This window comes from Sus scrofa, chromosome 12, assembly GCF_054392235.1.
Source record: "Sus scrofa isolate SSC_HxYL_T2T_F1_AM1 chromosome 12, Sscrofa_HxYL_maternal_Yorkshire_Landrace_v2.0, whole genome shotgun sequence".
Classification (NCBI taxonomy): domain Eukaryota; kingdom Metazoa; phylum Chordata; class Mammalia; order Artiodactyla; family Suidae; genus Sus; species Sus scrofa.
In genome coordinates this window covers 9,816,719-9,830,202 of record NC_139394.1, presented here as the reverse complement: position 1 = coordinate 9,830,202, position 13,484 = coordinate 9,816,719, and the positions used below count along the sequence as shown (strand labels likewise).

The 13,484-nt window shown below is 40.5% G+C and overlaps 1 long non-coding RNA gene across 5 annotated transcripts in view; it reads right to left on the bottom strand.

Annotated features, from left to right (window-relative positions):
- LOC110255978 (uncharacterized) overlaps positions 1 to 13,484 on the bottom strand; it is an 867,249-nt gene that overhangs the window by 32,151 nt on the left and 821,614 nt on the right. For all 5 annotated transcript variants that reach the window (XR_014820806.1, XR_014820805.1, XR_014820808.1 and 2 more), the window contains 2 exons: positions 3,359 to 3,478; positions 1,189 to 1,295 (listed from right to left, as the gene is read on the bottom strand). This is a non-coding gene — a long non-coding RNA (uncharacterized LOC110255978). The remainder of the gene's footprint in view (positions 1 to 1,188; positions 1,296 to 3,358; positions 3,479 to 13,484) is intronic.

The following is a 13,484-nucleotide window of genomic DNA, read 5'->3' as shown; positions in this document are numbered from 1 at the left end:
TTATGATAACCACGAATTCCCAGAATATCAGGACCTGTGAACTGGCGATGGGGACAGGAACATCTTTCTGTGGTATGTGGGACACTAAACAAATTTACGAAGAAAGAAAGTAGAAATTGAGCTAACAACCCTAAAACAATTGCTGTATTTTTTTTTTTTTTTTTTTGTCTTTTTGTCTTTTGTTGTTGTTGTTGTTGTTGCTATTTCTTGGGCCGCTCCCGCGGCATATGGAGGTTCCCAGGCCAGGGGTTGAATCGGAGCTGTAGCCACCGGCCTACGCCAGAGCCACAGCAACGCGGGATCCGAGCCACGTCTGCAACCTACACCACAGCTCACGGCAACGCCGGATCATTAACCCACTAAGCAAGGGCAGGGACCGAACGCGCAACCTCATGGTTCCTAGTCGGATTCGTTAACCACTGCGCCACGACGGGAACTCCAATTGCTGTATTTTAAAATTATGTCTTGTCTCTACGTGAATATGAGAATACATACACTATTTTTTTTTTTTTGGCCATACCCACAGCATAAGGAGGTTCCCAGGCTAGGGGTTGAATCGGAGTGCGACCCACACCACAGCTCACAGTAACGCCAGATCCTTAAACCACTGAGTGAGGCCAGGGATCGAACCCTGCGTTCTCGTGGATACTCCACAGATAGACACACACCATGATGTACAATGCTGTTTCATCATAGCATGTACGTAGAGTTATGGGTGTGTGTATATGTGTGTGAGAGAGAACTCCCAAACAGACATAGACCCAGACCCTACATGCACACTTACTGCCTCTTTCATAGTTTATGTGTAGTTTTTATTCTGATTTTCACTTAAATTATTATTGCATTACCATGTCACTAAAATTTTAGTTACTATGATGTTTGAGATCACAGAAAAACTCATGAGGTAAATTAATGACATTGCCTGACCTATGAATCACCCTAACTTTATAAGCTCAGTGGATTCTCCTTTAAGCCCAAGTGAGGCTGTAATCAGTACCTTCGTGCTGGTAACTCTTCTTTCTTTAGATTATTTACTCAGAATGTTCACCAGGTCAGAGTGATCATCATTATTTTCACCGCATGCCGCCGAGTCACTTTCCACTCGGTGATACCAACTTACACTCGTCCAACAGCAGAGGAACACACAAGTACAACGTTTCTTGGTTGGAATTTACCTCTTTACTTTACCTTTCTCCGTAAGCCGGATTTAAATGTCTCTGCAGAAATCTTGATGTCTAGCTGTAGAATATCTATTATCCTCTCTCAACAAATGTGTTCATGTTAAAAGCTGAAATCTAGAAAAAGAATATATTCATATATGTATATATATGTGTATATATATATATATGACTGAGTCACTTTGCTGTATCGCAGAAATTGGCACAATGTTATAAATCAACTATAATAGAAAAAAGCTGGAATCTACTTTCACATTCACTATTTTATCTTATTTTTGCAACCATCCTGAATTTGGCAATAAATATAATTTTCATCATTTTTGTAGCATTTGGTAGTCTTGAAGAAGCTCTAGGTGAGGCAATACTGCAGGGGAGGGGATGGACTTGGAGCCCTGCATGTGCCACCCTAATTTTGTTTTATTTTTTTATTTATTTGTTCTCATTAGGGCTGCAGCTGCGGCATATGTAAGTTCCTAGGCTAGAGGTCTAATTGGACCTCCAGCTGCCAGCTGATGCCGCAATCACAGTAACGTGGGATCCAAGCAGCATCTGTGACCTACACCACAGCTTGCGGCAACGCCAGATTCTTGACCCACTGAGCAAGAACAGGGATCGAAGCCACATCCTCATGGATACTAATTGGATTCTTAACCTACGGAGCCACAATAGGAACTCCACTCCCTGATTTTAAAACCATGAATCTTTTCCAGTACCCTCCTTGAATGCCTACATTCCTAAGGCTGTGGTGACTTTCCCAGATGTGTGCCCAAAACCAGAACTCAGGTCTTCTGACCCCCGGGCGGGTCCTCTCGCATGTATATCAGAGTAAGTCCCAAGAACATAGGACCTCTCTCCGTTCCTTGCCTTGCATTTACACATCGACCCCAAACCATTTAGTCTGCCCAGGTCAGACCTCTCCCTAAACTTTGCTCAAATTGTCCTTTTTGCAGGTAGGCTCCATACCCCGTGCTTCACTTGGTTAAACCCAGCCCCAGGCAGTTGAACTGTGTATACGGTTTTCTGCCATTAACAGTGTCTCGCTTCCTGACGAGGCTAGGGGCTCGTCATCTCGTTCACCATTAAATCTGCAATATTTAGCCTAGAGTCTGCCTCATGGTGGGTGCTAAGGGGGAAAAATGTGATCAAGTGCATGTCTAAAAAAAGACTCACATCCAGAGTTCCTGGTGACCTCATAGTTAAGGACCAGTTATTGTTAACTGCTGTGGCTCAGGTTCAATTCCTGGGCCAGGAACCTCTGCATGCATGTCATGGGCTTGGCAAACAAACAAACAAATAAACAAACAAAAAAACCCAAAACAAAACAAAAAAACCAAAACACCGAGTGCCTTATTTTCTGAAAGGCTTTCCTTAGCTAATCACGTGTCTAAGTGTGTCATCATAATACACACAGAATCCTATCCCTCTAAATACCACTTTCCCAACTACACTGACAACTACTTGAAGTAATTTTTTTTTTCCTTTGGAGGCAATTGTTTTTCTTTGTAACCTTAACAGTAAACACCCTTCCTGATATGCAGTAAGTGCATGTTCTTGCTCTCTCTCCATATAAAATACATATAATTATATTATAACATTATGTATAATGTGTTAATAAAATATAATGCCTTGTTACATCATTACATATATATTATACACACCACACACACACACAGAGTCTAAATCACTACGAAAAGCCATAGTTTTCTGACAGCTTTTTATAGTTCCACACATCTTCTTTTTTGGCTGGACCCACCCACGACATAAGAAAGTTCCCAGGCCAGGGATCGAATCCAAGTTGCAGCTGTAACCTACACCACTGCTGTTGGCAATACCAGATTCTTAACCCACTCTGCCAGGCTGGGGATTAAACCTGCGTCTCAGCAGCGATCTGAGCCACTTCAGAGATAAATGCCAGATCCTTAGCTCACTGTGCCATAGTGGGAAATCTCCAGATATCGTAAACTGCATGCCAAATTGGAGCCACCGGGGACCCTCCTATCCTGGGGTGATGGCTTTCTGCTCTTAATTAAGGCCTTCAAGACAGCGCTGGTCAAAGCTGCTGAGCTGACACATTTATTTTGCTGGAGGACATATATCTTCTTATCCTGGAGATTAAGACTTCATGCTGGCATGCATCGTGAGAAGGATAAGTAAAAAGCATTTGGATTCTTGAATCTTACCTGCTTATCTTCACACTTCTAGGACAATATAAATACTGTATCTGTTCATGTACAAGATGCCGACGTTGTATGTCAAACAAGCCAGACTGGAAATCTCTCCTTCTAGGATTTATCTTCATCCTGAAGGAAAAGACATATGTTTGTATGAACATATAGCAGAGGATGATGCAAAATACTAAAATGCATATAAGTTCCATAAAAACACCCTTTTCTGGAGTTCCCATTGTGGAGCAGTGGAAACCAATCTGATTAGGATCCATGGGGACGCAGGTTCAATCCCTGGCCTCACTCAGTGGGTTGGGGATCCAGCACTGCTGTGAACCGTGGTATAAGTCACAGACGTGGCTTGGATCTTGCTTTGCTGTGGCTGTGGAGTAGGCCAGCAGCTGCAGCTCTGATTCGAAGCCTAGCTTGGGAACTTCCATATGCTGTAGGTGTGGCCCTAAAAAGCAAAAAAAAAAAAAAAAAAAAAAAATGTATCTTGAATCTGTTTTAGTCTCTGCCTTATCTCAAACTATGCCTAAGACATAATATGTGCTTAATAAACACTTGAATTCTACAGCAGTACAGGTAAAGGTCTCACGAGCACTTAATTTCTTTGGGAAAAAGTTTCAGTATATGCCAAAAGAATTATTTATTTACCTTTAAATATGTCAATCTGGTACATTTTTGAAAAACATGACCTAATGCATTTGAAATCAAATATACAATTACAAGCTAATTTTCCTAGTATGTTTTCCTTTATGCCTTTAAACAAATAATTATGAAACAAGCAATTCTTAATAATGACCACACAGTCTGAGATTTTGGATTTTTCTTCTTTGTTAACCCTGGACCCTGTTATTGAAATGGAAAGTTAAGCTGACATTTTTGCAAGGTTTTTTTTTCTTTTTTGGGCTTTTTTATAGTCTAAAGGTTAATGAGCTGTGGTGTGGTTTAGTGCTGTGTGTGCTAAGCTAGCACCTAATATGTTAAGTTGGGCGTGATTCAAGCCTTCCAAGAAAAGTGGTCTCCGACCTTATGGACGGGGGGAGGGGAGGACAGAAGGAAGAAGCCTGCACCATTGTGGTCCCGTTTTTGCCCAAGAAAGGGGGTCCTGGTCAGCGTGCATGCTCTTTGGGACTTTATATACAAGCTGTTCTCAGGAACATAAATATCCCACATTCCATTTCGAGAGGTGCTGGGTTATAGGTTATTGACCAGTTTAGGGATTTATAGCTAGAGTCAGTAATCATTAAGGCAAAATGGCTTGACAATTTTATTATAGTGGAGGCCTGCTGGAAAAGTTCAATATAGATTTACCGAAGAACTAACTCGATCTTAGTAATAATAGGTATGTCTGTGTGTGTGTGTAATTATGTGTATATATTTTAGTATAGACTACACTTTCACACAGGAGAGTTATAATATGAATTGTGACATATGCCTCACATGAATAAGTGTACAGCTGTTTCATGAGATTCTACAGATATGGTAAATAACCAGAATACTGACAAATAAATCCTTTCTAAACAATGAGAAGTTGTTCATTTGTTTCAGATTTCAGAGCAGCAGCAGAAGAAAAAGAAAAGAACAGGCTTGGGATTCAAGCTACTACTTGCTAATATTTCACGTCCCACCACTCCTCTGCTCCCCACCACCCCAAACATATACCCACACAGTTGTTAACCTTTCAAATCTGAACCTATTAATCCTCTATTTTTTAATCTCGATTTTTTTTTAAAGTAAAAACAGAGATTTAATTATCACTCTGATTCTTTCTGATACCTAATCCCAGAAGAATTCACACATCAAGACTTAGTTCTAAGAATTAATATGATGGTTTTATAAAATGATACAGAATACAATTTTTTGCTTGCTTTTTTTTTTTTTTTAGGGACACACCAAGGCATATGGAAGTTCCCAAGCTAGGGGCTGAATTAGAGCTGCAGCTGCTGCCCTACACCACAGCCACAGCAACACCAGATCTGAGCCACGTCTGCGACCTACACCACAGCTTACAGCCGCATGCCAGATCCTTAACTGACGGAGCGAGGCCAGGGATTGAACTCACATCCTCATGGATACTCGTTGGGTTCATTACCACTGAACTAGGACGGGAAATCCTGGAATATCATTTTTAGAGAGTGATACAGACTCTTCTGAAAAACTCTCAAAGAACATTTGCCAGTGAAAATGTCTAGGGTAAGTTTGAAGTAGGAACTCTGGATTTCTATTCACTTGAATGTTACAAGCAACTCTACTGCGTACCCAGTGTTAAGGGGCCATGTGCAAGAATTTCTTCTATGTCTAACTCTTCACCTGCAAAGAAACAAACCTGGAAAATGTCTCAGTAGAACTCCATTCTACACCCTACTGGCCTGCTTCTCATGCTCACTCCCAACACAGAGCAAGAAATGCAAGTAGGAACAGGGGGTGTTGTCAATAACAGCCCCCCAAGAACAATGTGTTCTAGAAAAGACTACATAGAATGAGAACCAATGGGGGTTTGTATCTAACTAACAGTTTTGCTGAGCAAATATCTGTGCCTTCCACTGTAAAGTGCATTATACTATATTTCACTATCAAAATAGGTATCAAGTGCCTCCTATGAGTCCATCTTTACTTTGTGGGGCTATATTGGTGAACAACACAAGGTCATCGCTGTCATGGAGCTTCTCTTCTCTTTGGGGAAGACCCACAGTAGGCAAGTGACAAATTCTCAGGCTTGTTTTCAAACCTCAAACATGAAACGAAGAACAACATAAGATGATGATAAAAATCAAAAGTTACTGAAGGGGGTCAAGGTAAGAGATTCAGACAGATCCTTCCAAGAAAATGACTATTGAGCCGAGACCTGAAGGACAGAGTCAAGCTGGTGGGAGAGGAACAGCTCTTAGAGAGGGATGCTCTTCACAAGTTAGAGGACAAATGGAACAAAGTCTGACCTGGAGACACGGCAGCCGAGTTCTCACTTCACGATACTATGACGAAGTAATGAACATGTCTGATTTTGATAGATGTTTGACTACCTCTAGAAGTTTAAGGAAATACATGGGATTTAGGACTCTTGAACACAGAACCTATAAACAAGGATAGCCACAAAGAAAAATGATAGTCTTAGAAATTATATATGTGACATCATTGGAGAGTGAAGTCCATTACATTCCAGTGATCAAGTCTGAAGCGACATGGATTACAGCTGAACTGTAATCCAACTGATGATGAGAAAAGTGAATGGATAAATAAAACTATACGATTCACAGCCGCTGTTTTTTTATTTGCTTTACCAATGAGACAGACTTGCGTTAGGAGGTGCTCTCCAACACAGTCTGGAACTAGGTCATACTCCTTCCCTTCTTTGTTGTTTTTTGTTTTTGTTTTTGTCTTTTTAGGGCTGCACCTGAGGCATATGGAGGTTCCCAGGCTAGGGGTCAAGTCAGAGCTGTAGCCACCAGCCTACACCACAGCCACAGCAATGCCAGATCCTTAAGCCACTGAGAGAGGCCAGAGATAGAACCTGTGTCCTCATGGACACTAGTCAGATTTGTCTCTGCTGAGCCAGGGTGGGAACTCTCCTTCCTTTCTTTCATAATGATTATTTGTTGGTGCTGGAGTCAAACAAAGCATCTTTTATCTCACGAATAGGCAAGCCTTCTGTCTTAGTCTGTTCAGAACACACTACCATGAACTGGTGGCTTATGAACAGCAGAAATGTCTTTTTGCCATTTCTTGAGCCGCTCCCATGGCATATGGAGATTCCCAGGCTTAGGGGTCGAATCGGAGCTGTAGCCACCAGCCTACACCACAGCAGCCACAGCAACATGGGATCCGAGCCACGTCTGCAACCTACACCACAGCTCACGGCAACGCCGGATCCTTAACCCCCTGAGCAAGACCAGGGATTGAACCCGAAACCTCATGGTTCCTAGTCGGATTCGTTAACCACTCAGCCACGATGGGAACTCCAGCAGAAATTTGTCACAGTTCTGGAGACTGGGAATACCAAGACCAAGATGCTGGCATACTCTGTTTGGTGACAGCCCACTTCCTGGTTCGTAGATGGTCCTCAGATGGCAGACGGGAAGAGGGCACTCTCTGGAATGTCTTTCATAAGGGCTCTAATCCCATTCATGAGATTCATGACTCAGTCACCTCCAAGGGCCCTACCTCCAAGTACCATGACACCGGCGATGAGGTTGCCACATGTGAATTTAGGGGGCTCACAAGCGTTCAGTTCATGGCATCTTCACTTTAAAATTCCTGTTCAGGAGTTCCCGCTGTGGCTCAGTGGTAACGAACCTGACTAGTATCCATGAGGATGTGGGTTCGATCTCTGGCCTCGATCAGTGGGTTAAGGATCCAGCGTTGCCATGAGCTGTGGTGTAGCAGACATGGCTCGGATCCTGCATTGCCGTGGCTGGGGTGTAGGCCAGCAGCTGCAGCTCTGATTTGACCCCTAGCCTGGAAACTTCCATGTGCCGCACGTGCAGCCTTAAAAAAAGGCAAAAAATAAATTCACATTCAGCACATTAAGTCCCGGCATGTATATCCACGTGGTAGGCAGTACCATGCTAGGAAATACACGATGCCACAGGTCTAACCAATATGGTCTGTCCTTCTGGGAGTATGTCCTTCAATTAAAAAATAATTTCAGGAATTCCCTTGTGGCACAATGGGTTAAGGATCCAGCATTGTCATAGCACCAGCTCCAGTCACTGCTGCGGGGCAGGTTCAATTCCTGGCCTGGGAGTTTCCATGCACTGCACGTACAGCCAAAAAATAATAATAATGATGATGATAATAATAATTTCCTGTGACAAATTGCATTTAACCCAAAATTTAATTCCCAAACATGCAATTACACTGAATTTTGTAACTGAGTATGGCGAGAGGCAAATAGCATTAAAAAAGCCAAAATTAGTAAGGTTTTTCTGATGTACTACCTATTTTCTTAAAAGGTATTAATTTAAAAATCATATCTTCATCTGGATACACTAAATGTTCCCGAAGCATTCACACACAAGCTAGAAACCACGACATAGGGTGCCACTTATGGGCTAGTACTTTTCAGTCTCAAATCTAGTCTCCTCTGAGGTACTCTGGGATGTGGAGCTAGGACTCTGCCACCCCCATTCCTGCTCTGCCTGTGCCCTGTGGATGCGATGATACAGGTGCACCGGAAAACTGGACGATGAAGAAAGGAATTGCTTTTACGTCCAAGCTGCCTTTTAGCTTTTTCTTTGCTCCCCTACCTGACAGCCTCACCCTAGCTTTCCTCCTTCATCCTGGCTGCAGCAGCTGCTCCTGGAAGGAACTGCTGCATCCAGTTCCCAGGTTTCCAGCACGTACAGACCAGTCTCAGTGTGTCTCCTTGATTAGCACTAGCCGTCCAGCGCATCCTCCCAAGTGGCCAAGTCTCAGTCCCATGATGTCCCTGATCTGAGCTCAGAGACATGAGCACCAGGGGAGGTGCACGCCCCACTCAGAGGTCTATAGGGATTCTTCTCCGAGCTTATAAGTTAATACCTCCAATTTCCCCTAGTCACTGGGGTGGTGACTTTTAATGCACCCAGGATTTTCTTAGTGTCCTCTTTGTGTCCTTTCTCCTCAATATCAAATTTTCATTTTTCTAAATTTTTTTATTATAGTTGATTTACAATGTTCCTTCAATTTCTCTTGTATAGCAAAGTGACCCAGTCAAGCATATATGTACATTCTTTTTTTTTTTTTTTGTACCATCTTCTATCATATTCTAACCCAAGAGATTGGACATAGTTCCCTGTACTGTACTGCACTGCACAGGGACCACACTACTTAACTAATTCTTAATTCTTTATTTTCCCTGTTTAAATAACTCATGTAATTCCTGTCTCCCGTCCAAATGCGGACCGATATAGAAATCGACATAGGAGTGACTTCAGGACACAGATCAAGATAGCACTGGGGGATTGACTAGGTAAACAGATTGGAGTAGCACATGCAAATGTTACATATGTTGCTCCCATCCCCCAAATCCAAAATTATCTGCCAGGAGTTCCCGTTGTGGCACAGCGGAAACGAATCCGACTAGGAACCATGAGGTTGTGGGTTCGATCCCTGGCCTTGCTCAGTGGGTTAAAGATTTGGCGTTGCCATGAGCTGTGGTGTAGGTCGCAGATGTGGCTTGGATTTGGCGTTGCTGTGGCCTTGGCGTAGGCCAGCAGCAACAGCTCTGATTAGGCCCCTAGCCTGGGAACCTCCATATGCCGCAGGTGCGGCCCTAAAAAGATTAAAAAAAAAAAATTATCTGCCATATTGTACACTTCTTTTTGAATGGCAGGTGGTAAAACGTTGGCAAATTTTCTTTTACGTTCAATGGGATATCTTGACATATTTAGACATTTAGACCCCTAAACTGCACTGAGGATATGAGTCCATAAAATTCTGTCCTGTTTACTTTCCATTCTCTGATTGTCATAATTCAAGGCACCTAAAATATTTGGTGTTGCAAGTCAAATCAACATAATCAAAATAAAATATTCACTGTATGGGCTCAATGACAGAATGGAGACAAAAGACTAAAGAGTAAATGAACTTGAAGATAGATTTAATAAATCTTATTTAATGTGAAAAAGAGAAATAAAAATAATTAATGAATAAAAGTATTAAGAAAGTCCTACGGATCTGCAGGAAAATACCAAAATGATTCAGATTTCCCCTTGGTTAGTACACATATGGAAAACATCAGAATTGTACTATACAGTTGAAAAAACTGGATGGATATTGAAAGATAGGTTATTACTTGTGTTATGAACTTAGCTGATTGTCTGCTAAAACAATCCATGGGATTTTTAAAAAATCCAGAAACACACACCATAATATTAAACAAGTTAAACATACAATCCACAATTACGTTATTGTGAAGAACCAGGAAGATATCAATGACTGGCAGAGGAATAAACAGATAACACCAATGCCGGAATTATCAGACAAATAATTTACAGCAACTCTCATAACAAGGCACCAGGAAGTAAGATAAAACGCTCTTGAAATGGACTAAAAGTCTCAGCAGGAGCATAGAAGATACTGAAATAACCAAGGAAGATGTTTAGAACATAGAAATAAAATTCTTAATTTTAAAAAATTAACTAAAATTTTAAAAATCAATAGCAAAATGGAGATGACAGTGGAAAGATCTAGTGAAGATAGATCAATGGAAATTACCCATTCTGGAAAACAGGGGAAAATGTTAAAAAAAATGAACAGAGTCTCAGATATCTAATAGTCATGACAGCAGACTTCTAGAAGGAGAGGTGGAGGAACGTGTTACAAAAAAAAAATAAAATAAAATAATTGGAGAAATAACGGCTAAAACCTTTGCAAATTTGGTAAAAGATGTAAATTTTCAGAATCAAGATGATCAGTGAGTCCCAAACAGAATGAACTAAAAAACAAAAAACACACCCTGACACGTCATAATCAAACTGATAAAAATCACAACAAGTTTTGATTATAGCAGAAAGGGAACAATTGCATTTAGGGAAGCAATCATTTGCAAGACTACAGATTTCTCATCAGAAATTTTTTTAAAAAGCTAGAGAAAATGTTTTATTCGTATTTCCTAAAACGATGGATCAATATAGAATATGGTGATAAAACTATGTTTTAGGACAAGTAAAGCAAATAATGAAAATCCCATCTGTTATAGGAACCATCAAGAAAACCTAAACTTTTTCCTGTTTTTTGAGATCAGCACTTAGAAGAAAATGAATATAGAAAATATGATTTTTTTTCTACTGAAGGTAAAATTTTATCTCTACATGAAGTCTGTAGACCTTTTTTTTCCTGTCCAAAACTGCACAGATTGATATTACATATACTAGTCTGATATTCTCAATGCCCACCACATCTTTTGTAGTATCTTATTTTAAATTTGGAGACTTTATTGGAAAAGGATATTTGTAAGAATAGTTGTATTCTTAATAGAAGTTGATATGTTTGCAGAAATGTGCTAAGTTGCAGAGATAATTAAAGACGGCAGAAATTATCACAGCATTGTAAATCAACTGTATTTCAATAAAACTTTAAAAATGAAAAAAAAAGGAGAGCCTAATGAATAAATTTATGACACATATTACATTGCTTTTCGAAAGTCTCATCATTTACTGTGTTGAAAGCAACAGTTAGCACAAGAAGGATAAAAAGAGTGATCAGAGATAAGGAACTTAAAGTAGAGAATTCATGCTTTTTTAAAATACAGAGCTTCAGATTGGCTTAGGAAAGCACAGTTGGGTGTAAAGCAGCCTTGTGCCTCATAACCACACAATCTAAAAATCTCCAAATAATGCCATTAGGCTGGCAACACTTCCTTCAGTATTTTCCTCTATGGGCAAGTAAATTAATTTCCACTTTACAGTTTAGATTGATATTTTTCTCTGATGAAGGAAAATAAAGAATTTAAGTAATTTTATCAGAAGAGAATTCTTTTAACATGTGTAAAGACAGGTCAATTAAAAAAAAAACTGTACCTTTCATTATTTCTTTACAAAAACAAACTAATAGATGGGCACTAATATCGTAAGGAAATAACAGGAAGCAGCATGTTTTTCAATGTCTCCTAGCCATGTGGCTGCGGCTGTGTGCCTTTTGTCTCAATGGTTTCCTGAACATGAGTGGAAAATTCTACTCTCATAATATTACTTGAGCTTTCTCTCTCCTCGGTCCTCTTTTAGGTTGGTCATTGGGGGAATCGCCAGATGGGAAGGAACCTTTCAAGTCCATTACTCCTTTCCTATCCCTTCAACACCTTCTGATGTCCAGTGGGGTTTTCACAGGTTCTAATATTACTGCAATGATTCAGCAGCTCTTTGAATTGCATTCAGGAAGGGAATAATATTCTCTTCCTAATTCTCCTAGGAATTCACCTTTCCCTTCCTGAAAATATGGACAAGAAAGAGCCAAGATATTACGTCCAGTGAATTAAATAGTCTTTATGGAGTTAAGTGGTATATTTTCAAAGTCTGGTCTGGGAGCAATGAAACAGGAGCAGGCAAGCAGATCATCAACCAATACTGATCTAAACGTTTTTGGTACACAACCATGTAAATGTGGAGGAAACAAAAATTAATAGCAGGTTAAAATGCTTCCGAATGTCCTATGAAGTGGGGCAGTCTTGTACGACTGAACACAATGTATGGGATTGGACACTAACTCTAGGTAGAAAGGGTCAGAATTGAATTGGAATTATAGTACACCCAACTGGTGTTGGAGAATTGCTTGATGCAAAAACCCACACTGCTTGATAGGAAACCCACATATCTGGTGTCTGAAGTGAACTGTTGTGTGAGAATAGAGAAAACACATTGAGTTTGTTTTAAACATAGAAGCACCAACATTATTTGAGAAATTTAGTGGTGCTTGTCCTCTCTAGGGAAGTGGTTGCTGGAGGAGAGAGGAGGGGATATTACAACAGAATTTGGCTGCTGATGGAAATGGAGCTGATTGGATGTCAAAATAATAGAGGTGGGAGTTGTTTAATCACCATAGACAAGGTGGGTATAGTTATTATAATGAGTGTACAGTAAGAGTGACATCCAGGGGCCCCGTTCTACCGAGGTTTGTGCACACAGGTAAAATCATCTCCACAGGAATATGATATTTGGGCAGCCAGACAGGTATTGCTCAAGCTTTTCATCCAAAAATAAACAAAGGATGAATGATAAAGAAACTGAAGTCAGCCATGGTAATGAAATGTCAAGATCCCTTGCCCAGTTTTTGAACCTGAGTGATTTTTCAGATCTAAAAGCTATTGATCAAAGAACAGGCTGGGTCCCACGACAGCACCACATCAAATATATCATCAAGTATTTCAAGAATTTCAAGAATTTTTGGACACAAATTTCAAGAGCACATTGATACCCAGTAACCCGAGGCATCGTCATGGCACCCATACAGATGGAGTATTTGGGGGCTATATAATTAATGTCTACCTCGGAGTGAATTCAAAATATCTACCAACTACCCAGTACCTATGTCAGAGCTCCCAAAGGCATTATTAGATAGTCTTGATGTGTGACAAATTTCCTATTTTTTGATACATGTACTAAGGTGTATTATTGTGGGGGAGGCCAAGTGGGAGGCTTAAGGTAGTAAGGTCAAAACAAAT